Genomic DNA, 25,338 nt, shown 5'->3' with positions numbered 1-25,338 from the left:
CCAAGGCGAAATACTTCAAGACACATATTGATCAAATTAACAAAGATCAAACATAAAGAACAAATATTAAAAGCAGCAAGGGAAAAACAGCAAATAACACACAAGGGGATTCCCATAAGGATAACAGCCGATCTTTCAACAGAAACTCTTCAGGCCAGGAGGGAATGGCAAGACATACTTAAAGTGATGAAAGAAAATAACCTACAGCCCAGACTACTGTACCCAGCAAGGATCTCATTCAAATATGAAGGAGAAATCAAAAGCTTTACAGACAAGCAAAAGCTGAGAGAATTCAGCATTACCAAACCAGCTCTCCAACAAATGCTAAAGGATCTTTTCTAGACAGGAAACACAGAAAGGGTGTATAAACTCGAACCCAAAGCAATAAAGAAAATGGCTATGGGATCGTACTTATCAATAATTACCTTAAACGTAAATGGGTTGAATGCCCCAACCAAAAGACAAAGGCTGGCTGAATGGATACAAAAACAAGACCCCCATATATGTTGTCTGCAAGAGACCCACCTCAAAATGAGGGACACATACAGACTGAAAGTGAAGGGCTGGAAAAAGATATTCCATGCAAATAGAGACCAAAAGAAAGCAGGAGTAGTAATACTCATATCAGATAAAATAGACTTTAAAACAAAGGCTGTGAAAAGAGACAAAGAAGGAAACTACATAATGATCAAAGGATCAATCCAAGATGAAGATATAACAATTATAAATATTTATGCACCCAACATAGGAGCACCACAATATGTAAGACAATTACTAACAAGTATGAAAGGGGAAATTAACAATAATGCAATAATAGTGGGAGATTTTAATACCCCACTTACATCTATGGATAGATCAACTAAACAGAAAATTAACAAGGAAACACAATCTTTAAATGATACAATAGACCAGTTAGACCTAATTGATATCTATAGGACATTTCACCCCAAAACAATGAATTTCACCTTTTTCTCAAGTGCACATGGAACCTTTTCCAGGATAGATCACATCCTGGGCCATAAATCTAGCCTTGGTAAATTCAAAAAAGTTGAAATCATTCCATGCATCTTTTCTGACCACAATGCAGTAAGATTAGATCTCAATTACAGGAGAATAACTGTTAAAAGTGCCAACATATGGAGGCTGAACAACACGCTGCTGAATAATGAACTAATCATAGAAGAAATCAAAAGAGAAATCAAAATATGCATAGAAATGAATGAAAATGAAAACACAACAACCCAAAACCTCTGGGACACTGTAAAAGCAGTGCTAAGGGGGAAGTTCACAACAATACAGGCATACCTCAAGAAACAAGAAAAAAGTCAACTAAATAACCTAACTCTACATCTAAAGCAACTAGAAAAGGAAGAAATGAAGAACCCCAGGGTCAGTAGAAGGAAAGAAATTGTAAAAATTAGGGCAGAGATAAATGCAAAAGAAACAAAAGAGACTATAGCAAAAATCAACAAAGCCAAAAGCTGGTTCTTTGAGAAGGTAAATAAAATTGACAAACCACTAGCCAGACTTATCAAGAAACAAAGGGAGAAGAACCAAATCAATAAAATTAGAAATGAAAATGGAGAGATCACAACTGACAACACAGAAATACAAAGGATTATTAGAGAATACTATCAGGAATGATATGGCAATAAAATGAATAACCTGGAAGAAATGGACAAATTCCTAGAAAAATACAACTTTCCAAAACTGAACCAGGAAGAAATAGAAAATCTGAACAGACCCATCACAAGCACGGAAATTGAAACTGTAATCAAAAATCTCCCAGCAAACAAAAGCCCAGGTCCAGACGGCTTCACAGCTGAATTCTACCAAAAATTTAGAGAAGAGCTAACACCTATTAGACTCAAACTCTTCCAGAAAATTGCTGAGGAAGGGAAACTTCCAAACTCATTCTATGAGGCCACCATCACCCTAATCCCAAAACCTGGTAAAGACCCCACAAAAAAAGAAAACTACAGGCCAATATCACTGATGAACATAGATGCAAAAATCCTTAACAAAATTCTAGCAATCAGAATCCAACAGCATATTAAGAAGATCATACATCATGACCAAGTGGGCTTTATCTCAGGAATGCAAGGATTCTTCAATATCTGCAAATCAGTCAACGTAATACACCACATTAACAAACTGAAAAATAAAAATCATATGATTATCTCAATAGATGCAGAGAAAGCCTTCGACAAAATTCAACATCCATTTTTGATAAAAACCCTCCAGAAAGTGGGAATAGAAGCGACATACCTCAACATAATAAAAGCTATATATGACAAACCCACAGCAAACATTATCCTCAATGGTGAAAAACTGAAAGCATTTCCCCTAAAGTCAGGAACAAGACAAGGGTGCCCACTCTCACCACTACTATTCAACATAGTTCTGGAAGTTTTGGCTACAGCAATCAGAGCAGAAAAAGACATAAAAGGAATACAAATTGGAAAAGAAGAAGTAAAACTTTCACTGTTTGCTGATGACATGATCCTCTACACAGAAAACCCTAGAGACTCTACCAGAAAACTACTAGAGCTAATCAATGAATACAGCCAAGTTGCAGGATATAAAATCAACACACAGAAATCCCTTGCATTCCTATACACTAATAATGAGAAAATAGAGAAATTAAGGAAACTATTCCATTCACTGTTGCAACGAAAAGAATTAAATACTTAGGAATATATCTACCTAAGGAAACAAAAGACTTGTACATAAAAAACTATAAAACACTACTGAAAGCAATCAAAGAGGACACTAATAGATGGAGAAATATACCATGTTCATGGATTGGAAGAATAAATATTGTGAAAATGAGTATACTACCCAAAGTAATTTATACATTCAATGCAATCCCTATCAAGCTACCAAAGATATTTTTCACAGAACTAGAACAAATAATCTCACAATTTGTATGGAAATACAAAAAACCTCGAATAGCCAAAGCAATCTTGAGGAAGAAGAATGGAACTGGGGGAATTAACCTGCCGGACTTCAGGCTCTACTGCAAAGCCACAGTCATCAAGACAGTTTGTTACTGGCATAAAGACAGAAATATAGATCAATGGAACAAAATAGAAAGCCCAGAGATAAACCCACGCATCTATGGACACCTCATCTTTGACAAAGGAGGCAAGAATATCAAATGGAGAAAAGACAGTCTCTTTAACAAGTGGTGCTGGGAAAACTGGTCAGCCACTTGTAAAAGAATGAAACTAAAACACTTCCTAACACCATACACCCAAATAAACTCAAAATAAATTAGAGAGCTAAATGTAAGACCAGAAACTATAAAACTCCTAGAGGAGAATGTAGGCAAAACACTCTCTGACATAAATCACAGCAGGATCCTCCATGACCCACCTCCCAGAATATTGGAAATAAAAGCAAAAATAAACAAATGGGACCTAATTAAAATCAAAAGCTTCTGCACAGCAAAGGAAACTATAAGTAAGGTGAAAAGACAGCCTTCAGAATGGGAGAAAATAATAGCAAATGAAGCAACTGATAAAGGATTAATCTCCAAATTATACAAGCAGCTCCTGCAGCTCAATTCCAGAAAAATAAATGACCCAATCAAAAAATGGGCCAAAGAACTAAACAGACATTTCTCCAAAGAAGACATAAAGATGGCTAACAAACACATGAAAAAATGCTCAACATCCCTCATAATCAGAGAGATGCAAATCAAAACCACAATGAGATACCATTTCACACCAGTCAGAATGGCTGCTATCCAAAAGTCTACATGCAATAAATGCTGGAGAGGATGTGGAGAGAAAGGAACCCTCTTACACTGTTGGTGGGAATGCAAACTAGTACAGCCACTATGGAGAACAGTGTGGAGATTCCTCAAAAAATTGGAAATAGAACTGCCATATGATCCAGCAATCGCACTCCTGGGCATACACACCGAGGAAACCAGAATTGAAAGAGACACATGTACTCCAATGTTCATCGCAGCACTGTTTATAATAGCCAGGACATGGAAGCAACCTAGATGTCCATCTGCAGACGAATGGATAAGAAAGCTTTGGTACATATACACAATGGAGTATTATTCAGCCATTAAAAAGAATACATTTGAATCAGTTCTAATGAGGTGGATGAAACTGGAGCCTATTATACAGAGTGAAGTAAGCCAGAAAGAAAAACACCAATACAGTATACTAACACATATATATGGAATTTAGAAAGATGCAAATGATAACCCTGTGTACGAGACAGCAAAAGAGACACAGATGTATAGAACAGTCTTTGGGACTCTATGGGAGAGGATGAGGGTGGGATGATTTGGGAGAATGGCATTGAAACACATATGTTGTCATATGTGAAAAGAATCACTAGTTCAGGGTCAATGCATGTTATAGGATGCTCGGGGCTGGCATGCGGGGATGACCCAGAGGGAGGATAAAGGGAGGAGGGAGGTGGGAGGGGGGTTCAGGAGGGGGAACTTATGTAAACCCGGGGCAAATTCTTATCAATGTATGGCAAAACCAACCAATATAATATTGTAAAATAATTTGCCTCCAATAAAAAATAATTACCTAAAAAAAAAAAAAAGAAAGGTATCATGAATTCAGAATTTTTAATGTTAAAACTCGGTATCTGTTGTCATACCAAATAAAATTGGAAGTTATCTTTTCAAAATTTAATTGTAGAAGCCACAGCATATAATTTAAAGCAATGTTTGCAATCAAAGAGTAAATGGAGTAAATATTTCCTAAATGTCATTCTCATGATTTGTATAGCTCCTTGAAAATTTGAAGAAACTTTACATAAAATGGATCTGAGAAACATGTTTTAATAACTATTTCAATTAGTGCACATTTTGTAGTTTCGGATAGATAATCCTGGAAATAGTAGAATGCATTTCATTAAATATATTCTCTTATCTAAATTTAATCCCACAGTCCACTGTCAATATAAAAAATCAATGTGATTTTATGATAGTTATACGGCAGAAGACATTCACTTTTGTAATGTAAGGGGATTTTAGTTGTAGAATTTTGTTTTAAACTTCCAAAAATATCACGTGGTCCTTATGCTCCATCTTTTTATTGCTACCAAAAGTGAGGTCTGCTTGCTGGAAAGCCAATACTTGAGGGGTAAGGCTGGCGAAAAGAAGAGTCTGCTTTACTCCGGAGGCCCGCAACTGGGGGAAGAAGGCAGATAAATGTCCAAATGCCGACTCCCTATTGACGATCAGTGGGCAAGAGCTTTTAAAGGGGAGCTTAAGTGCTGGCAGCTTATGCCTTGGCTACAGTTTGCTCATCATGGAGTTAACTTCTCCACCTGGTGGGGGTTTCAGCATCTGTAAGACAGCTACCAGGAGATGGTTCAGAGTATTATCTACAGCCCTTGAGGAGGAACTAAAGACCCTTGACTGTGTTAAGTGACTGGACTGTTATTATTTTGTCCATTTGACTGCTTTCCTTGGCTTCTGCATTTTCTCACTTCTCTGGTTAAACTTGTTCTTCGACTGCAGTTTTTTCTGCAGGAAAAATATCAGGTCCTATTCCGTTTCACTATCCATTTATCCATTCAACTAGTATTTACTGAGTTTCCACGTAGGAATGACTCTGCTCATTTCTGAAGGTATACACGTAAAGTAAATGGACACAGATCTTGCTCAGTGTTCTTATCATTTGGTAGATAAGACGTCCATACTTCACCTTAATAGTTAGAAAATGATGACTGTCAATAAAGTTGTACATGAATTTAGATAAGTTTTTAAGATAGGGTCCAGGGAGTAAATGGAGAGAAGCTGGTGGAGGAGGTGGTCTTTGAAACGAGTCTTCCAGTCTACACAAGCAGAAGTGGAAGTAAAAGAACAGCTCAGGAGAGACATTAGCAAAGTCAGGAAGAGAGGAAAGGTTGTGCCATGTGGAGGAAATGGTTAGTAACGCTGTGGTCGTGAAGCAGAGGCAAGGTGAGCATTCCTGGGCTGTTTGAACCAGCAGGTGCAGGGTTCCCCCTGCCAGCCCAGGTACCTGGACTTATGATGACTGTGTGGCCAGTGGGATGAGACGCAAAGTTCCCACCTGGGCTTCCAGTGCCTGCAAGGCTTGGTCTTGACCAGCTTTCCCAATAAAGCCTGTAGTTGCTCAGTTAAGCCTGTTGATTTGCAGTGAGAGCGACTCTAACTGTAAGCGTGTGTCCTCTGTGGTCCCCATGGACCGCCCCAAGCCTCCTGTACACACCTGAGGCCTCTGGCTCCCAGTCCTCACTCACAGTCCATACCGCTTCCTATCCATTTCTTATGAAAGCGCTCTGTTAGTCATCATCTGCGGTTCACCCCTGATCCCCCAGCTATAAATAAATATCTGTGTTCTCTTTCATTTTCCATAACACACCTGTGATATACTGCGATAGAGTAGTTTGAATATATTTTTAACTTTTCTGTAGAAAAATTCAAACAGGAGGAAGTGTGCAATACTGTCATTGAATTTCAGTGAAATTATGCTAACACGTATCAGTTACATAACTGAGAAGATGAAAAAAACTCAGCTGTAGCTAATCTGGATCGAACAGCATAGATTCCGAGTGTCAGGACAGAGAACAGATGACTCCAACTCTCAAATATCAAGCAGACTCAATACACATACAGGGAAAATGCTGTGTTAGATCTTCAACTTTCTAGAGAAATTGAAGTCTACACTATAGATACATAAGAAGTCTCTAAAAGCATCCCCAAACTATTACCTGGCTCCTCCTTTCCAGTATAAGCAAAGAAAATCAAAGAAAGTCTACAGTTCTGCAGCTTGCACTCATCCAGACCCGGTGAAGGCAGAGTTACTTGCAAGTCTGCTCTATGAACTCCATCTTTCCTGAGATAGGTTTTCATTGCCCCTGCCAGGAAACTGGGAAATCGTTTAACTTACTAAAACTGATTGATCCAACAGTGTGGCAAGGGTCCTGCTCTCCAGAAATGCCAGGTGAAATAGCAGACTGCCAGGTTCGCACAGCTGGGTGTGTTCCGCCTCTCTGGGCCGTCCAAGTTTACCACAGGTCAGTTCAGCAGTTTGGGGTGGATTGGAGATGATCCAGTAGGAGGACAGGGAAAGCTGTGTGGGTTGCAGCCTGTAGGCTTTCTCCTCCTCGTGTTCTTAATTCCTCTCTTTCTCAGATGTTTGTGATTTGTTTGTCTTTTCAGCTGTGGCAGTGGTTAATAGTGTTGATGGTAAAATAATTTGTCCAACCTGGGCAGGCCTTTAAAAGTTGCAAGTTTACTGAATGTTAATCTGCAGGTGCCCAAATATTAGCTATGTGAAGATCTATGTTACCGTTGCATAAACACTTAAGATTTGCATCCATCAATGAGATTTGCCAGGTTTTTTTTTTTAAATCCTTTACTACCCACTCAGAGTGGCTAAATTTAGATTTGTTCCACTGTCTGTTCAACTCATTTAAATAACTACCATCTCAAGTTAACTTACAAAATAAAGACCCAGAATACGATGCTTATTTAGATCAAGCAGCCTTTAATGTGTATAGGAAAGTGTTCTAAGGGTCCTTAACAAGATAAGGGCTAGGCTGAATTTGGAGGACAAGGGGAACCACGCTCTCTGCTACTTCCCCAGGCCAGGATGGTTCTACTTGTTTATAATTCCTTCACCGTTATATTAATGTGTTTCAGCAGATATTTCATACCATTCTCTGATTGAAACTAACCATCATTTTTGTTCCCTTACTTTTTTTTACCATGTACCCCTTATCATCTCAAAAATATATATTAATATATATTAATACTGACTTTTACTGTCCTTTCCATCAGAGTCGTAGGTAGCAATGCTTGTATTCGGTTGTGTAGCTGAAGCTTAGAGCAGTAGCTTATTTGCTCTTCTGACATAAGGGATATAAAATTAGGGCATCCAGCTTAAGAAGGGCATTGCTGTCTTTCTATGAGCCCATTGTACAAACCCGGGCAGACATTCCACCTGTGCAGGTTAAAGAACTCTCAAATCTAGCATTTTCCCTGACAGAAGATCCAGAAAGTTGCAGTCCTCTTCTACTTTTGAAGTTTTCCTTATACAAAAAGTGAAGATAGGTCCAAAGAGTTATGAAACTTACAATACAGATGAATGCTCATACTTAAACAAATCTAACACCCGTATGCTGCTACTGCTGCTGCTGCTAAATCGCTTCAGTCGTGTCCGACTCTGTGCGACCCCACGGACTGCAGCCTACCAGGCTCCTCCATCCATGGGATTTTCCAGGCAAGAGTACTGGAGTGGGGTGCCATTGCCTTCTCCGAACACCCATAAACTTGGTGTATATTCATTTGGAACTAAAACAAAAGGTCAGAAAACGTAGGTTTTTGTGAATGTGAGGCTTGGGGGATGGCTGTTCCCTTTGTCCATCAGTTTGGGCTCCACATTCGGCTCACGCGTTTGTCTTAGTCAGGGTTACTGGCTTGTAATGGTACTTCCTGATTCTACTCTGGTCTCCAAGCGACGTCTGCCCTTCATGCTGAGCCAGGCGTCCTAATAAAAAAAATGTGTTTGACATTCCCCATTATTCATCTGGGACTTCCCAGGTGGCTCAGTGGTAAAGAATCCTCCTGCCAATGCAGATGTAGGTTCCATCCCTGGGTTGGGAAGATATCCTGGAGAAGGGAATGGCTAACCACTCCAGTATTCTTGCCTGAAAAATTCCGTGGACAAAGGTGCCTGGTGGGCTACAATCCATGGGGTCGCAAAGAGTCAGACACAACTGAGTAATGCTTTCACTTTCAAGGATGTGCTTTACTCTCTCCTACCAGCCCCCAAACGCCTTTGAGATAAAGTGATGGATTTGGAAGATCGTAGCATAGGACTTAGTTATGAAATAAATACTTTATTTCAGTTTTCTTCTCAGTCTTACCTCTGGCCAGCCACCTTTTAAAAAACCTTTTTTTTTTTTTGGTTCACACTTTAGCGCATAAGAAACTGTCTCATTTCTGTTTTATCGTGGACATTCTATTTCAGTCTCTTCTGAGAAGAAATAGAAGCCCTCCAAAGCCTGACATCACACAGCCCAGGTGATATTAAGTGATTCTGATTAGTAACAGGTATCTTATGTTCCAGAATAGAATGGCTTTGATTAATCTACAGCTAAATAGCAATCTAATCAAATATATATGAAAAAGTATTTGGAATTTCAGTGATATAATTGTTCATGTTTCACCATATTTAAATCGCAGTGTGCCTTTCACTGTTGATATTCATTAAATGATTTGGTGGCTGAGGAGAAAGAATCAAATTAGAGAAAGAGTAATAGGATGGAACAGGTGATTATTCATAAACTCGAGTATGTGTCAGCAGAAGCCTTGCTGAACCATCTTACGTCTCCAAACCTGACTCATGGGAAAGGCTTCAGGGAACCTCAGTGCCATCAAGCCCACCCACACCAGAGGCTGACATTTACTGAGGATCAGAAATTCACTCAAGGGGCAAGTCAATCAATGATGACAATGTAAACCTTTAGATCCTTCGCAAGAGCATCTCAGGCTTCCCTGGTGACACAGATGGTAAAGAATCTGACTGATGCGGGAGACCCAGGTTCAATCCCTGGGGGAAGATGCCCTGGAGAAGGGAATGGCTACCCACTCTGATATTCTTGCCTGGAGAATTCCGTGGACAGAGGAGCCTGGAGGGCTACAACCCATGGGGGCACAAAGAGTCAGATACGACTGAGTAACTAACACTCTCGCTTTTAAGAGTAAATTCACAGTTCAATAGAGCTCAAAGCCTTAAGGGAAACTTAGGGATCCAGGACTAGCATCAGGTAGCATCTTAAGCATTAGGGAAATCAAGAAGGAAAGGTGTGTAATGTGTGTGCATTCGTACCATTCTCAGCAGTCTATAATGATTTAAGTAAACTTTAAAACTTTGCCTATGTGTAATGTCTGCTACCTGGAGTAGAAAATGGCAACCCACTCCAGTACTTGCCTGAAAAACTCCATGGACAGAGGGACCTGGAGAGCTGCAGTCCATGGGATTGCAGAGAGTCAGACATGGCTGAGCACGCACGCATGCAAAATGTTGGAAATATGAGGATTCTCTTTGGCAAAATCTAATTTGAATCTATTTGAGGACCTGGACCAGGTTGTCTGCTTTTCTAAATTCTCCAGTGTTTCGTGGTCCATAAACATTTGATAAAATAATCAGATGAGCTAATTGATTTTTAGATGACCTAAAACTATCAGATGAGCTTACTGCAAGAAGGGTCAAGAAGAAAGTTTTATTCTGATACTTGTAAAGTTGTTTTCCCAGCAACTTAAATGTCCATCAGCAGATGAGTGGGTAAAGGAGATGCAATGGAGTATTGTTCAGCCACAGAAGAAGAGTGAAGTAATGCCCTTTGCAGCAACATGGACGGACCCAGAGATGGTCATACTGAGTGAAGTCAGAGAAAGAGGAATTAGGAATGGTTCCACTTACATGTGGGATCCTGGAAATGGTACACGTGAACTTATTACGGTACAGACATAGAGGCACAGACACAGAAACAATTAGAAAAACTCATGGTTGCCAAAGGGAAAAGAATGCATAAATTAGGACTTTGGAATTAACATACACGGGCTACTCTGTAGAAAGTAAATAACCAACAAAGACCTATTGTATAGCATAGAGACATATATGGACTATAGCCTGCCAGGCAGTCACCTCTGTCCGTGGAATTCTCTAGGCAAGAGTACTGGAGTGGGTTGCCATGCCCTCCTCTGGGGGATCTTTCCAATCCAGGGATGGAACCGGTGAGTCTTAGGTCTCCTGCATTGGCAGGCAGGTTCTTTGCCTCTTGTGCCACCTGGGAAGCCATTTATATATATGGAAGCCATATATGTCTCATTATATATATATATGATGATACAACATTATAAATCAACTGTATTTCAAGCAATCAATCAGAAAAATATAACCTTCAAAAAAGTTGTTTCCCTGAGCTATATGCCCCATTTTTTTTTTTTTTTTAAATCTCACTGAGAGAAGACTCAGAGGCTAGAGATTGGACCAAGTGAACTTTTATGGTTTCTTTCAGCTTTCAATCACCCAAGCTGTGACTCGTCCACGACCCCCATCAGCAGCTCCTCTCAGGACCCTCACAAGCGTGGCTATTTACCGGGCTCAGGATCTAGATCAAATACCTTCAAAGCCCCCTCAGTCAAATGCAAATAGGATTGACTACCTTAAAGATTCAGCTTTTGATTTCAAGAGCCGAGAAATTATTTCTGGCTCCACTTTCAAAGAAAACTAGAGAAGTTAAAAAGAGAGGGTGATAGAATATAAATGTTGTTTAAGAACATTTATAAGATACAACACTGCCTTTTGGCAGGGCTGACATTTCCTTTGCAATACTAGACGATGTTTTGTCGCCTTCCAAGGTGGCTCTGAGACAGAGATCTCGTGCTTGTGAGTCGTCGGGGAATGTCGGAGCTGGTGTTTCCCACATTGGTTCTCATGTCACTTCCCCATGCTTTCACACCTGCAAAATAATCTAACATGCACCAGGAAACGGGCCACGGGGACAAAGGTTTCAGATACAATGGCCCAAATGAAAATGCCTCCCTAGCCTTGAGTGAGAGCAGTGGCGGCCTGACACTCCTCTAGAAGGGCTCTCTGGCCATGACCAGACGAGCAGCCGATGGTGTGCAAAGAACTCGAGAGCAGGAGGCAAACGCCAGGAAAAGCACAGGCGCAGGACACCACTTTGTACTTTATGGAGTCATAAAAGCTTTGTTCTGGAAAGTTCAAAGCCCCTGACAGACCTTTCATTCGTCCTCCCCTTCTCCTTTGAGGCACACAGGTGGCAAGTGTAATTATTGTCATTTTTATGAATGGGAAACAGCGAGGCACGGGAGGTTAAGGAACGCTTCCAAAGCCACATAAAATCACCAACACGGAGGACAACACCAGCCCCCTCCCCGACGCTGGCTTCAATGCCTCGTGACCTTTCCACTGCTTTGGGCTTGTGTTACGCTTTTCCTCAAAGACAGGGCCTTAAAAGACCTCTTTCTACTCAAACGCTGTTTCTAAAGTTAAACAAAAGTGCAGATTGAGGAAGCAAAACAACCCCGAGGTCTTGGCATGTCTCCAACATCCAAATCATTCTTTCAGTGCTACTGATATTCCTCCTCATCCATCAAATTTATTATCCTTCTAGCAGAACTCGCAGTTTGGCTCTTGTGCCAATACTCCATCTAAAAGCTTCCTTCAACCCGTGTTGCTCAGTCACGTGCTCAGATTCTAAAATCTATATGTTAGGATGAACTCGTCACAGCACTGCTGAGCCTCCGAGAAAAGACGAGTCATAGGACCGGTGGTAAAGACCGAGAGAGCGTGCTCCCCAGCTTCTGGACGGGCGGCAGGCACCACCAAGTGGGAAGCTGGAAGGCCACACCGGCGTCCACCTCCATGTCCTGAAAAGACATCTTTGCTTGGCAGCTCTTCCAATTGAAATGTAAGAAAAATAAACGGTAATAGCAACCAAATGGAAAAAGCTGGAAGTTACTAGAGAAGAGGAAAGTTTTAACTTCTAAGAAGATATTAGAAAGTGGAAACTTTACAAAAATCCCTCAGCCAATGAGGCCGTCCAAAAATCAACCAGATATATTGTGGAATAATAATAACCAGCACTGCACATGAGTCAGTGATGATGTAAAACTCTATATATAAACATCTCTAAAGATTTGTTTCTATTTAGTTTACCTTCAAAGTAAGGTTTTAGAATGAGGCTCTGCCCTGCGTGTCACTATACTGTGGGCGTTGACTTGGCTATATTACCCCAGATCTGAATCTAATGTAGTTTGGTGTATTATGATGAGACTGAAATGAAACATGCATTATTTTTTGCATGCCCTTTTCCTATAAGCACACGGTGAAATAAATAACCAATTTAAATGTGGGAAGTGTCCAATTGGAGTTTTAAAGATATTTTTTAGGAGATGATTTTTATCTACTAGTTAGGAGAAATATCGGAGAAGGCAACGGCAAGCCACTCCAGTACTCTTGCCTAGAAAATCCCATGGACGGAGGAGCCTGGTAGGCTGCAGTCCATGCGGTCGCTACGAGTCAGACATGACTGAGCGAATTCACTTTCCCTTTTCACTTTCACACATTGGAGAAGGAAATGGCAACCCACTCCAGTGTTCTTGCCTGGAGAATCCCAGGGACGGGGGAGCCTGATGGGCTGCCGTCTATGGGGTCACACAGAGTCAGACACGACTGAAGTGACTTAGCAGCAGCAGCAGCAGGAGAAATATTATGTAGCCAAATGAAAGTGTTAGTTGCTCAGTTGTGTCTGACTCTTGGCACACCCCATGGACTGTAGCCCGCCAGGCTCCTGTGTCCATGGGATTCTTCAGGCAAGAATACTGGAGTAGGTTGCATTCCATTCTCCAGGGGATCTCCCCAACCCAGGTCTCCTGCACTGCAGGCAGATTCTGAGCCACCAGGGAAGCCCTTATTATGTAGCCAAATCCTGGCTCTATTAGTCCTAAAATATCAGAGTTGAAAACAAAGTATCTGGTTACTTCATGAGGATAATTTAATGAAATTTACACTGCCTAGTAATTCACCAAAGGAGGCTTCAACACTCCATGAACCAAGAACTACCAGATGTTCAAGCTGGATTTAGAAAAGCAGAGGAACCAGAGATCAAATTGCCAACTTCCCTTGGATTATAGAAAAAGCAAGAGAGTTCAAGAAAAACATCTACTTCTGCTTTATTGACTATGCCAAACCTTTGACTGTGTGGATCACAACAAACTGTGGAAAATTCTTCAAGAGGTGGGAATACCAGACCACCTTACCTGCCTCCTGAGAAATCTGTATGCAAGTCGAGAAGCAACAGTAAGAACTGGACATGGAAAAACAGACTGGTTCCAAATTGGGAAAGGAGTACATCAAAGCTGCACATTGTCACCCTGTTTATTTAAATTATATGCAGAGTACATCATGCAAAATGTCGGGCTGAATGAAGCACAAGCTGGAATCAAGATTGCCAGGAGAAATATCAATAACCTCAGATATGCAAATGACACCACCCTTATGGCAGAAAGTGAAGAACTAAAGAGCCTCTTGATGAAAGTGAAAGAGGAGAGTGAAAAAGCTGGTTTAAAACTCAACATACAGAAAACTAAGATCATGCCATCTGGTCCCATCACTTCATGGCAAATAGATAGACAAACAGGGAAACAGTGACAGATTTTATTTTTCAGGGCTCCAAAATCATGGCAGATGGTGACTGCAGCCATGAAATTAAAAAACGCTTGGTCCTTGGAAGAAAAGCTATGACCAACCTAGACAGCATATTAAAAAGCAGAGACATTACTTTGCTGACAAAGATCTAGTCAAAGCTATGGTTTTTCCAGTAGTCATGTATGGATGTGAGAGTTGGACTCTGAAGAAAGCTGAGCGCCAAAGAATTGATGCTTTTGAACTGTGGTGTTGGAGAAGACTCTTGAGAGTCCCATGGGCAGCAAGGAGACCCAACCAGTCCATCCTAAAGAAAATAAGTCCTGATTACTCTTCTGAAGGACTGATGCTGAAGCTGAAGCTCCAGTACTTTGGCCACCTGATGCGAAGAACTGGCTCATTGGAATAGACATCGATGTTGGAAAAGATTGAAGGCAGGAGGAGAAGGGGACGACAGAGGATGAGATGGTTGGATGGACATGAGTTTGAGCAGACTCCAGGAGTTGGTGATGGACAGGGAAGCCTGGTGTGCTGCAGTCCATCAAAGAATCAGACATGACTGAACAAATGAACTGAACTGAGACAAAAAGGAAATCGGTTTAGCTTTATCTGATAGATTGTTAATGACTCTCACATCAATATATGAATGTATTTTTATGTATAAATACCACGTTTCCCCCTTTGTCTTTTGATGTCCTAAAATAAATACAGACTTCTTAAAACTGACATTGAAGCTAGTCATAGACTTCTTAAATAGCTGTCAAATGTGATATTGATTTATTAATAACTCCCATATGATCAAGAACAATCCTTTCTAGACCTTTAACATCTTCCAGTTGCTGCAGCTGATTGTTGTGTTGAAATAATTTTCTTGATCATTCTTACCTAATTCCTCCGTATGAGACTGTATGGACTTATTTTACTTCTTAAAAACTCACGTTGCTTTGGAGCTCATTTCTTTTCTGAAAGTAAATACTTTATTCATGGGAGGGGAGCACAGTACTTGCACATAGTGCAGCTGTGAAACAAATGTAATGTTGTATGCTCTGTTGTACAGAGACCTTCCAAAATCTAATTTCCTAGGCGGATACTGCTGCTGCTGCTGCTAAGTCACTTCAGTCGTGTCCGACTCTGTGTGACCCCATAGACGGAAGCCCACCAGGCTCCCCCGTCCCTGGGATTCTCCAGGCAAGAACACTGGAGTGGGTTGCCATTTCGTATCTATTTCTATGCTTAACAGTCTTTCAAAATACTTTCTTTTTCCTAACAGCAGTGTCTGTCAGCATCGGCACATGTTATGAAACACTTAGCCTATTAGAAGTTTCCAGTACATGAGTTATCGTAGAAGGAAAGCTTGGTTACTACCACAACTCCTACTACAATTTATAATTAAAACTTGATTTCATGAATGGCACAACTTGGAAATTTAACTTAAGATGGCTGGCAGATGGAAACCCTTAGCCATTTTCAGCTCATCCTCCACACTGTGAAGATAACATTTTGATTTTTCCCCGTACCTTTTTATCTTTTATATTCTTAAATATACAGCCTTGGTAGCTAGGCTTCCCCGGGGTCCCCCTGAGCATCTCTCTTTGTCTGTGATTTGGTAAAGCACACGCTTACTCTCAAGGTGCTTCTGCAATATTTTGCTTCCTCCAGCTTGTCCATATCCTCCTCTTCACAGGCTCTTGCTCCAGAAAGACACCTTTTATCCTCATCTTCCATCTCCTCGACATCATTGTCTAAATTCCTGCTTCGATTTTCTACTGCTCATCCTAGGTTCATTCCTTGTTCACTTTTTATATTTCTAATATGAAAAGTTAGGTAGCGAACAAAAAATTTATTTCGAAATTAACTGGATTTTGAGTCCTAGCATGGAAGAAGATGTACTTCGTTTATCTTGGTAACACAGTATCTTATGTACTGCTTATGTCACGTCATAGCTTCCTAAGAATAATAACGATAATGGTAGGCATGTCTAACGCTTAAAACACTCCGTGCCACTACCATGATAATCAGGCTTTCCAGGTGGCACTAGTGGTAAAGAACCCACCTGCCAGGGCAGGTAGATGTAACAGATGTGGGTTCAATCCCTGGGTTTGGAGGATCCCCTGGAGGAGGGCATGGCAACCCACTCCACTATTCTTGCCTGGAGAATCCCATGGACAGTGGAGCCTGGCAAGCTATGGTCCGTAGGATCGCAGAGAGTTGGACACACCTGCAGCAACTTAGCACACACACACCATGATAATCATATTATTATGACAGTCATAATAATATGTCTAACACGTAAAGTACTGACTATGTGCCAGCACTATTATAATAATAAGGAACACCTGAAGTCCTTCCCCTGTGTTTACATTTTGCTACGTGTTTTTTTTTTTTCTCATGGAACCTTATAGTAGTACTTACTTTATGGAGTAGATATTATTATTCCCGCATTTTGAATGTGGAAACTGAAGTTCAGAGCACAGGAGTTTACCAGGGCGGCAGAGCTTGGTCATGAGTCATCCATTCTGATCCTGTATTCTAATCACCATAAGCTTTGGTCAGAGATGATGTTTAATTGCTCACCATACTTCTCTTGAGTCCCATCCCCACCACCATGTGTTTGCTTTGCTCATCAATTCTCAAGGTCAGCTTCTATCCAGAAATAAATAATCCGGAGGAGGGGTGACAGATTTATTTTATTTTTCTTGATAACTGTCGTTTATGGCAAAAGATCCATTTAAAACTTTATTTAGAAGAATTGCAAGGTTATGTAGAATGTCTGAGGTAACAACACTTGTAGCAGCCACATTTTGTCTCCCAAATCAAGGTGTATCTTTGTTTCTTGGTTTAAAAAAAGAAAATTCCCAGGTGTCCGTCATTCAGGGAAGCTGGACACTGACATGTGCTGAATTCTGGCCAAATTTATCTGCCAAGATAAAGCTATGATACATTAACGTCTCTGCTCAACAGTCAGGTACGGTAAATGTATTTGTCTAAGGTAAAATTTACAGCTACAGACGAGCTGTGGGAAAATAGGCTGACTGCCCTGTTTCTACATAAAGAAATACTGAGAGAACATTTTAGTTCAGTTTCTAACCTGTAAGTTCCCATGGACATACAAAGTTTTGTGCTTGATAATAAATATGTGAAACATCAGTACAGATATTGAATGTGGACATTTTCTAATATAAATATTAATAATAATCTGGTTTACAGAGAGAGAATTTAAAACCTAACAACTGTGATGTTGAAAGTATATTAAAGATAAATTTTCCTCTGATTCAGGATGTACTTCATGCCATCTGGTCATCCTATGAATACTGATTATAAAATGTGGTCCTGACAAAACTATTGTTTGAAAAGATGTGTGCACCCCAATGTTTCACAGCAACACTATTTACAGTAACCAAGACAAGGAAACAACCTAAATGTTCATCAGAAGGTGAATGAATAAAGAAAATGTAGTTCATTATATAATGAAATATTACTCAGTCATGAAAAAGAGTATGATAATGCCGTTTGCAGCAACATGGATGTCATATTAAGTGCAGTGATTCAGACAAAGACAAATCCCATATGATGTCACTTACACGCAGAATCTAAAATACGACACCAGTGAACTTATCTACGTAACAGAAACAGACCCATAGAGCACAGACTTGTGGTTGCCAAGAGGGAGGGGGAAAGACTGGGAGTTATGGATTAGCAGACACAAACTAGTAAATACAGGATGGATGGACACCACGGTCCTACTGTGTAGCACTGGGAATTGTGATAAACCGTAATTGAAAAGAATATGAAAAATAATATATATATAACTAAATTACTTTGCCATATAGCAGAAATGAGCACAATTTTGTAAATCAACTATACTTAGATTAAAGTTAAATAAAATAAGGTCCTGAAATTGAATTGAGGCAGTTTGCATGGTGGCAGAGCTGGAGCCATGTTTCCTGGGTTGGTCTCTTTGCTCTACCATTTTTATTAGTTCTGTGCCTCAGTTTCCTCATCAGATAAATGGGAGAGAAAAACAGTATTACCTACAGGTCTTCAAGCACCATCTAGCACATAGCAAGTACTCCGTAAATATTAATTGTCATTGTTATAAAATAGAAAATTGATCTGAATTACTTTTGTACCTGGAAGACAAACACTGAAGTTCTGTGTGTGTGTGTGTGTGTGTGTGCACGCGTGCACATGCTGGTGGATGTGTGCATACATATGTACTTTATTTTGGAAAATTCATGTTTTGCCCGTTTTCTTATCATGTTTCTCTTGAGATTAAAAGAACATTTTTTCATGCACTCTAGATATTTGCACTTCCTGATATGTGAGCTGCTAAGATAAGGTGGTATTTTACTGTTTACCGTGTTATGGACTGAGTGTCCTTGTTCCCTTAGAAATTAGGTTGAAACTCTGCCCTCCAATGTGGTAGGAGGTGGGGCCTTTGGAGAACACCTAGAGTTAGGATGGGATCATGAGGGTGGAGCTCCGCTGGATGGGATTTGTGTCATCATTTGAGTCACCAGCTGAGCTTGCTCCCTGTGTCTGCTCCCTGCCTCGGGAAGACAGAACAAGAAGTCGGCTGTCTGCAGCACGGAAGTGGATCCTCACCAGCTCCCAGCCATGGGCACTCTGATTTCAGACTTACAGCCTCTAGAACTGTGAAAAACGGCATGTATAAGCCACTCAGTCCATGGTATTATGTTATAATAGCTCCAACTAAGATACCATATCTTCATTTATAGTCAGAAGGAGACAGATTTTTATTCAGTGATATCGTGTCTTTCATATCTTTAGTGTACGCTCTCCACCACTAAAAAAAAATTGAGCAGGAGGTTTTGGAATGACATACACTGACTTTTATAAAGAAATTATTTGGTAAGGGTCAATTGATAGCCAACTGGTACATGAAAAGATGCCCTACACTACCAATCATCGGAGAAATGAAAATCAAAACCATAAAAAATACCACCTCACACTTGTTAGACTGGGTGTTATCAAAGAGAAAGCAAATAACAAGTGTTGGTGAGGGTGTGGAGAAAAGGGAGCTCTCATGCCCTGTTGGTGGGAATGCAAATTGGTGTATTCTCTACAGAGAACAACGTGTAGACTCCTCAAAAAACTAAAAACTACCATATAATCCAGTAATTCCACTCCTGGGCAGTTATCCAAAGAAAACAAAGACAGTAACTCAAAAATATATATGCACCCCTATGTTCATTGCAGAGTTATTTACAGTAGCCAAGCTATGGAAGCAACCCAAGCTCTGATGGATGAATGGGATTTTAAAAATTACGGTGTATATATATATATATATATATACCATAATTATATATATATATGTAAATATGTATACCCATATACAATGGACAATTATGCAGCCATAAGAAAAAAAATCTTACCATTTGCAACAGCACAAATGAATCTCAAAGGCCTTATACTAAAATAAGTCTGAGAAAGATGAATGCTGTGTGATCTCTCTTTTATGTGAAGTCTAAAACAAACTCATAGATACAGACAGCAAATTGACTGTTGTCAGAAGTCAGGGATAGGGGCAAGAGAAAATGGGTGAAGAGGTGAAAGGGTAAAAAAAATAAAACAACAGCAGCAGAAACCTGGGCTTGTAAGATGGTAATGCCTGAAAGACGACTGGCCGTGAGTTCATGGTTGAAGTTGAGTGATGTTAAATTGGGTTCATTTTACTCTTCTTAAGAGACAAAAGTCAACTGAACTCCCTTCTCAGACTCTAAAAATGCGATTTCACACTATTCCCTCATTCAGTGAGATGCTGTTTTATATGTTCTACTTCAAGTGGGAGGACTTGTATTTTAGATGTCATGGGTTGAGCAGGGCATACATGAGCTAAGTGCAAATATTTATTCTGCTTGGGCTCTCTGCTGAACGGGCTGAGAATATTAGAACCAGGTCCTCTGTGCCTAATGAAGAACAGATTTTTATATAAAGACAGAATTCTGTATTTGGTTATCTTTGATCTAAGACAACTAAACGGAATAGTAATTGTGGTTATAGGCAAGTGTCTGCTAAAGATGGGCAAATTAGAACTTAAAAAATAATCACTGGCTTTAAATATCCAAACCAATTTCCAAAAAGAAATACATTATTTAAGTGTGAAAATATTTGACTTTTTTCTTCTCTTGCCAGTGGTTTTCTCATATCTGTCAGCATGCAGAGCTCTGACACACTATAAAAGTCTATTTTGTCAGTCTCCCATCCCAAGGGACCCAATGGGTACTAAATTCTTAAGTCTAGATGTGTAGGTATAGATAAGGTTTTTAAAAGAATTCAAACATTTCGTTGATTAACCACATCAAATCAAAGCTGTGGATTTAGCCAATCACTAGTGATTCCAAGGAATTTGAATGAGATCATTGTATGCAAATCCCCAGGGGTGTAGAGCTTAACCTAGGACCCTGGAAGGTCAAAGGCAAACCCCTTTTTGGCTGAACCCACCTGTTGGTTGTATGTAATTATCAAAGACATGCTGGGAATCTGTCCAGCAGCAGTTCCCGAAGAGAAGCATATGCACTTCAGATACCTGCAGAGAAGGAAGTCAGGAGGTTTGCTTATGTGAGATGCTCTGGGCTTTAACTCTGGACCAGTCCAGTGACCTTGGCACTGGGATTGTTGAGGCATCTGAGTCCTCCAACTGCAAGTGCTGGATCTGGGAAAGGCAGAGGGAACGGGCTGACACGGCTCTCTCTTGGATACTGTACTGACAAGAGCGGAATGGGAAATGTCGCCCTGCCGGTGGTACTGCTGTAACTCAGCTGGGAGTCACTGGGAGTCTTTCAGGCCAAAGTGAAGTGTTAGTTGCTCAGTCGTGTCTGACTCTTTGCTACCACATGGACTGTAGCCCGCTAGCCCCCTCTGTCCATGCAATTTTCCAGGCAAGAATACTGGAGTAGGTAGCCATTCCCTTCTCTGGGGGATCTCCCTGACCCAGGGATCAAACCCAGGCAGACTCTTTGCCAACCGGGCCACCAGGGAAGCCGTGGTGAAGGTTGTCAGCATTTTGCAGGTCCAGGAGCATGGAGCTTGTGAACATGTACTAGCTGTGTCACAAGCACTCCCGTAACCCAGGAATTGGAAAGCTCTGAAGGAAGCATGACGCATTGCAGATGCAAAGCTCTAATTTGTGTTTTAAATGTTCAATATATTATAAAAGTGGATCCTCTTGATTTTTAAACCTAGTATAGGCTTCCGTAGTGGCTCAGTGGTAAAGAATTCGCCTGCCAATGCAGGAGATGCCTGCCAAACAGAAGGCGTGGGTTCGATACCTGGATCAGGAAAAGCCCCTGGAGAAGGAATTGGCAGCACACTCCAGTATTCTTGCCTGGAGATCCCATAGTTAGAGGGGCCTGGTGGGCCCCAGTCCATGGGGTCACAGAAAGAATCTGATACGACTTAGTGACTAAACAACAACAGTAAGACTGCAAGAACTGGCTGCTACAAATGCAAAGTAATCTTGTCTCGTCTTGTGTGGTAATATCTGTGCAGAGAAGGAAATAGGTATCATGGTCATCATCCTTGTTTTGTGTTTGAAGACAGTTATTAATCGTATTCAAGGATGACTTCTTCAAATTTGATTTGTTAATAGATGACTTTATACAATATTTTTAAAGATTCTCTGCCACAAAGTAAGAAAGAAATGGCATTTAAGAACTAAAGGTACATGATGGATATTAATGAAGTGATGTGTCAATTTAAAAATGTATGAAGACTTAGTTCTTAGTGAATTAAAGCTTAAGAATATGAGTGAAGCATATTCATCACTTTGTGATTTATTCTGAATCCCCCTCCAAGGGCCAAAGACAGCACAGGCTTTCACATATCAGATTTTTTCTAAGTCAGCAGTTTTCAAAAATCCTAGTTTTCTTTGATTAAAGCAACACCCACCACCCATAATTGCCTTTTATTTTTCAATTTTTGAAAGAAACGCCATGCTTTCCCACTAGACAGTCCCCAATCCTGGGTGTGCTAGGACAGAAGATTTCTCCCCAAAGTGTCTGGAAGATGTGAGTGTTTTGGAACTTTTTCAGCAGAAATAAATCCCTGACTGTCATGAAGACATCATGAGCTCAGCCAAGCCAGGATCCACTGCAGCTTCTCAGGGGCAGGTGGATTAATCAGAACCATGACTCCTTCTTCCCACACTTCCAGTATGGAGCACCTTCCTTTTTGTCAAATTTATGTAATTTGCCTATGGCATGAGGGCCTCTGAATGGGATATCCTTAACATTAAAAATGTGTTTCCTTTGTGGAGGTAATAACCTTTATTTTTGTTTTTGCCTGTATGCTGAAAAGTTTTTTGGTTTCGTTTTTTTTTTAATTCACCAGGTAAACGTTCTCTTCTATTTCTTCAACTAAATTATTTAGTAGATGCATTCATCTGAGCCTTGTGTGTGCTCTAATGCTTTTCTGATGGGTGCTGCCTCTGCCGATGCCTTTTAAAAGCTGCATGTTGCACCCCTCTTGTGGACGTCTCCTGATACAGACGAGGTAGGCTGGGGTCTGCAAGAGATGCTCATCATCTCAGTGGAAAAGAGCAGGCTTCTCTACTTCCCGCAAGCTTTGTCATTGATGTCATTCAGTCCCTAAGCTGTGTCCGACTCTGCGATCCCCTGGACTGCAGCACGCCCGGCTTCCCTGTCCTTCACTATCTCCCAGAGCTTGCTCAAATTCATGTCCCTTGAGTCAATGCCATCCAACCATTTCATCCTCTGTCAGCCCCTTCTCTTCCTGCCTTCAATCTTTCCCAGCATCAGGGTCATTTCCAATGAGTCAGCTCTTCACATCAGTGGCCAAAGTGTCGGAGCTTCAGCATCAGGCCTTCTGTTGAATATTAGAGCTGATTTCCTTTAGGATTGACTGGTTTGATCTCCTTTCAATCCAAGGGACTCTCAAGAGTCTTCTCCAGCACCACAATTTGAAAGCATCAGTTTTTTTGGGCTCAGCCTTCTTTACGGTCCAGCTCTCACATCTGTACGTGACTGTTGGAAAAACCATAGCTTTGACTATAGGGACCTTTGTCGGCCAAGTGATGTCTCTGCTTTTTAATACACCGTGTCGGTTTGTCATAGCTTTCCCAGCCACTGACTTTCATACTTCCATGACATGTGATGGTGAGGAGACACTAGTTGGCCCAGATTCCTCATCACTCAAGAGGTTACCAGTGACTAATAACCCTTTCCCGACCTTACTTATTCTATCCTTGCTCCTTCCACATTACAGTTCCCAGGCTAGTGGCCTCACTGCTGATGCTTCTCTTTTTCAATGCCATTTCCATCTGTTTGATTATCTTAATCAAAGAATCTCAGGGTGAGAGAAAGTCAATGGTGAGGGGGCAGAGATTGGGGGAAGAGCTCCCTATAGTTTTCCCAACCCCCCAGACATGAGAAGGGCCATCATCTGCTCATACCATTTGTAGGGTTGTGGATATGGACAACCATGTTTAAAAGACTAACAGACAGCTATCAAACACAACCAGCTACTAGGGGGAAGATCCCATTCCTAGGATTTATGTAGGTAGTAATAACCATTTTCTATACCTACTCAGCTGGCCAATCATGAAAATATTTTGACAGTTGCATTTATTTGATCCATTCTAAGGCTGTAGTCCATGATCCTTTCTAATAAGAAATGTTGCCGTGTTGTATCACTAACTGAAACCCTCATACTGGATATTTGCCCTGGATTGCCCACCTGACTCTTCAACCACTTGCATGAACCCAAATGCATGCGTTCTGTTTATCTCAACCTTCTCTTGCCATCTTTGCAGTTACTCACTTTATTTGTCTCTTGGGGTCAAATATAAAATCTGTTCTGTCTACAAATTCCTTGATTTCCATACGCTCTGCTATTAATGTCTCAGTGTTATCTTAATTCTCTTCACCTGTGCCCTGCAATCTTTTCCGTTTTACCACTCTAAGGATTGCTCCTCTGTTAATCTTTCCAGTAACTTTGGTGCAATGCCTGTTTGCGCGCATGCCTACAACCATTGTAACCTGATTCACATGTTCCAATCTCTGGCTACCTATGTTCTGCTGCTCAGTGGACACAGATTGTTTTTTGTGGACATGCAGTCATGGCTAAGGGTCGGACACGACTGAGCGACTTCACTTTCACTTTTCACTTTCACACATTGGAGAAGGAAATGGCAACCCACTCCAGTGTTCTTGCTTGGAGAATCCCAGGGACAGGGGAGCCTGGTGGGCTTCCATCTATGGGGTCACACAGAGTCGGACACGACTGAAGTGACTTAGCAGCAGCAGCAGCAGCAGCAGTCATGGCATTGCCTTGTCACTTCCTCTGTAGGAAATCCAAGAAGCCACTTTCACTGAACATCCTATAACAGGTACTTTACTGTCACTGGAATTACCCAGATTCATCAGGACACATACACATAGTTTCTGTAAGTCCTTTGTACTCATTTTGCCAATAGGTCAATCAGAGTTATTAATTGCACAGAAGGTCATTCCTCTTCTATGAAAATGATGGTGTTTTTGCTTTCCTTCTGGGAAGAGTGTTTATAACTCTGTGGTGTTGTCCTTTTGCTTCCAGGTGGTTTTTATTGCCCATACCCCCAATACCCTCCTCTCCCCCACCCCCTGCCAAATATCTTTGGTTTACAAATAAATGTCTTTGCTTAGACTGTAATCACTGCTTGCTGGTTATTTAGTGCTCCTCAAAAGTCTTTAGTGTGACTTGCAGCCTTGATTTGGTCTTTGCTTTTTCCCAGTTTGAGGCACACCTGTTTGCCTTTTAAGCCATATTTATATGTGCAGTCCAGCCAAGTGGAATTGTTGACAGTATTAGAGCAAGTTTTGTGGACTGGCTGCCTTCCAGAGCTTTGTTGTGGGTGGTCCTGTCTTGTCATTGGCTGTTGAACATGCCATTAGGATTATATTCGGAAAACTACTCAAGGAGTAGTAAGAGTTTTCTATGGCAGGTCCAAGACACAAGTGCTGTTGGAAGAACAAGGGTTCAATGGCCTGTGAATACTGTCAGCTAGTCTCCTGCTTGCTCTTTCTTACGACACGGCCTCAAGATTATTCATTTGTATATATTTGTTGTTGCTGTTGATTCGTTGCTAAGTTGTGCCCAACTCTTTGGGACCCCATGGACTGCAGCA

The sequence above is a fragment of the Moschus berezovskii genome, chromosome 17 (assembly GCF_049115385.1).
Source record: "Moschus berezovskii isolate FMDL1 chromosome 17, NW_MosBer_1.0, whole genome shotgun sequence".
Classification (NCBI taxonomy): Eukaryota; Metazoa; Chordata; class Mammalia; order Artiodactyla; family Moschidae; genus Moschus; species Moschus berezovskii.
The sequence above is the reverse complement of the archived record's forward strand: the minus strand, read 5'-3'. Positions refer to the sequence as shown.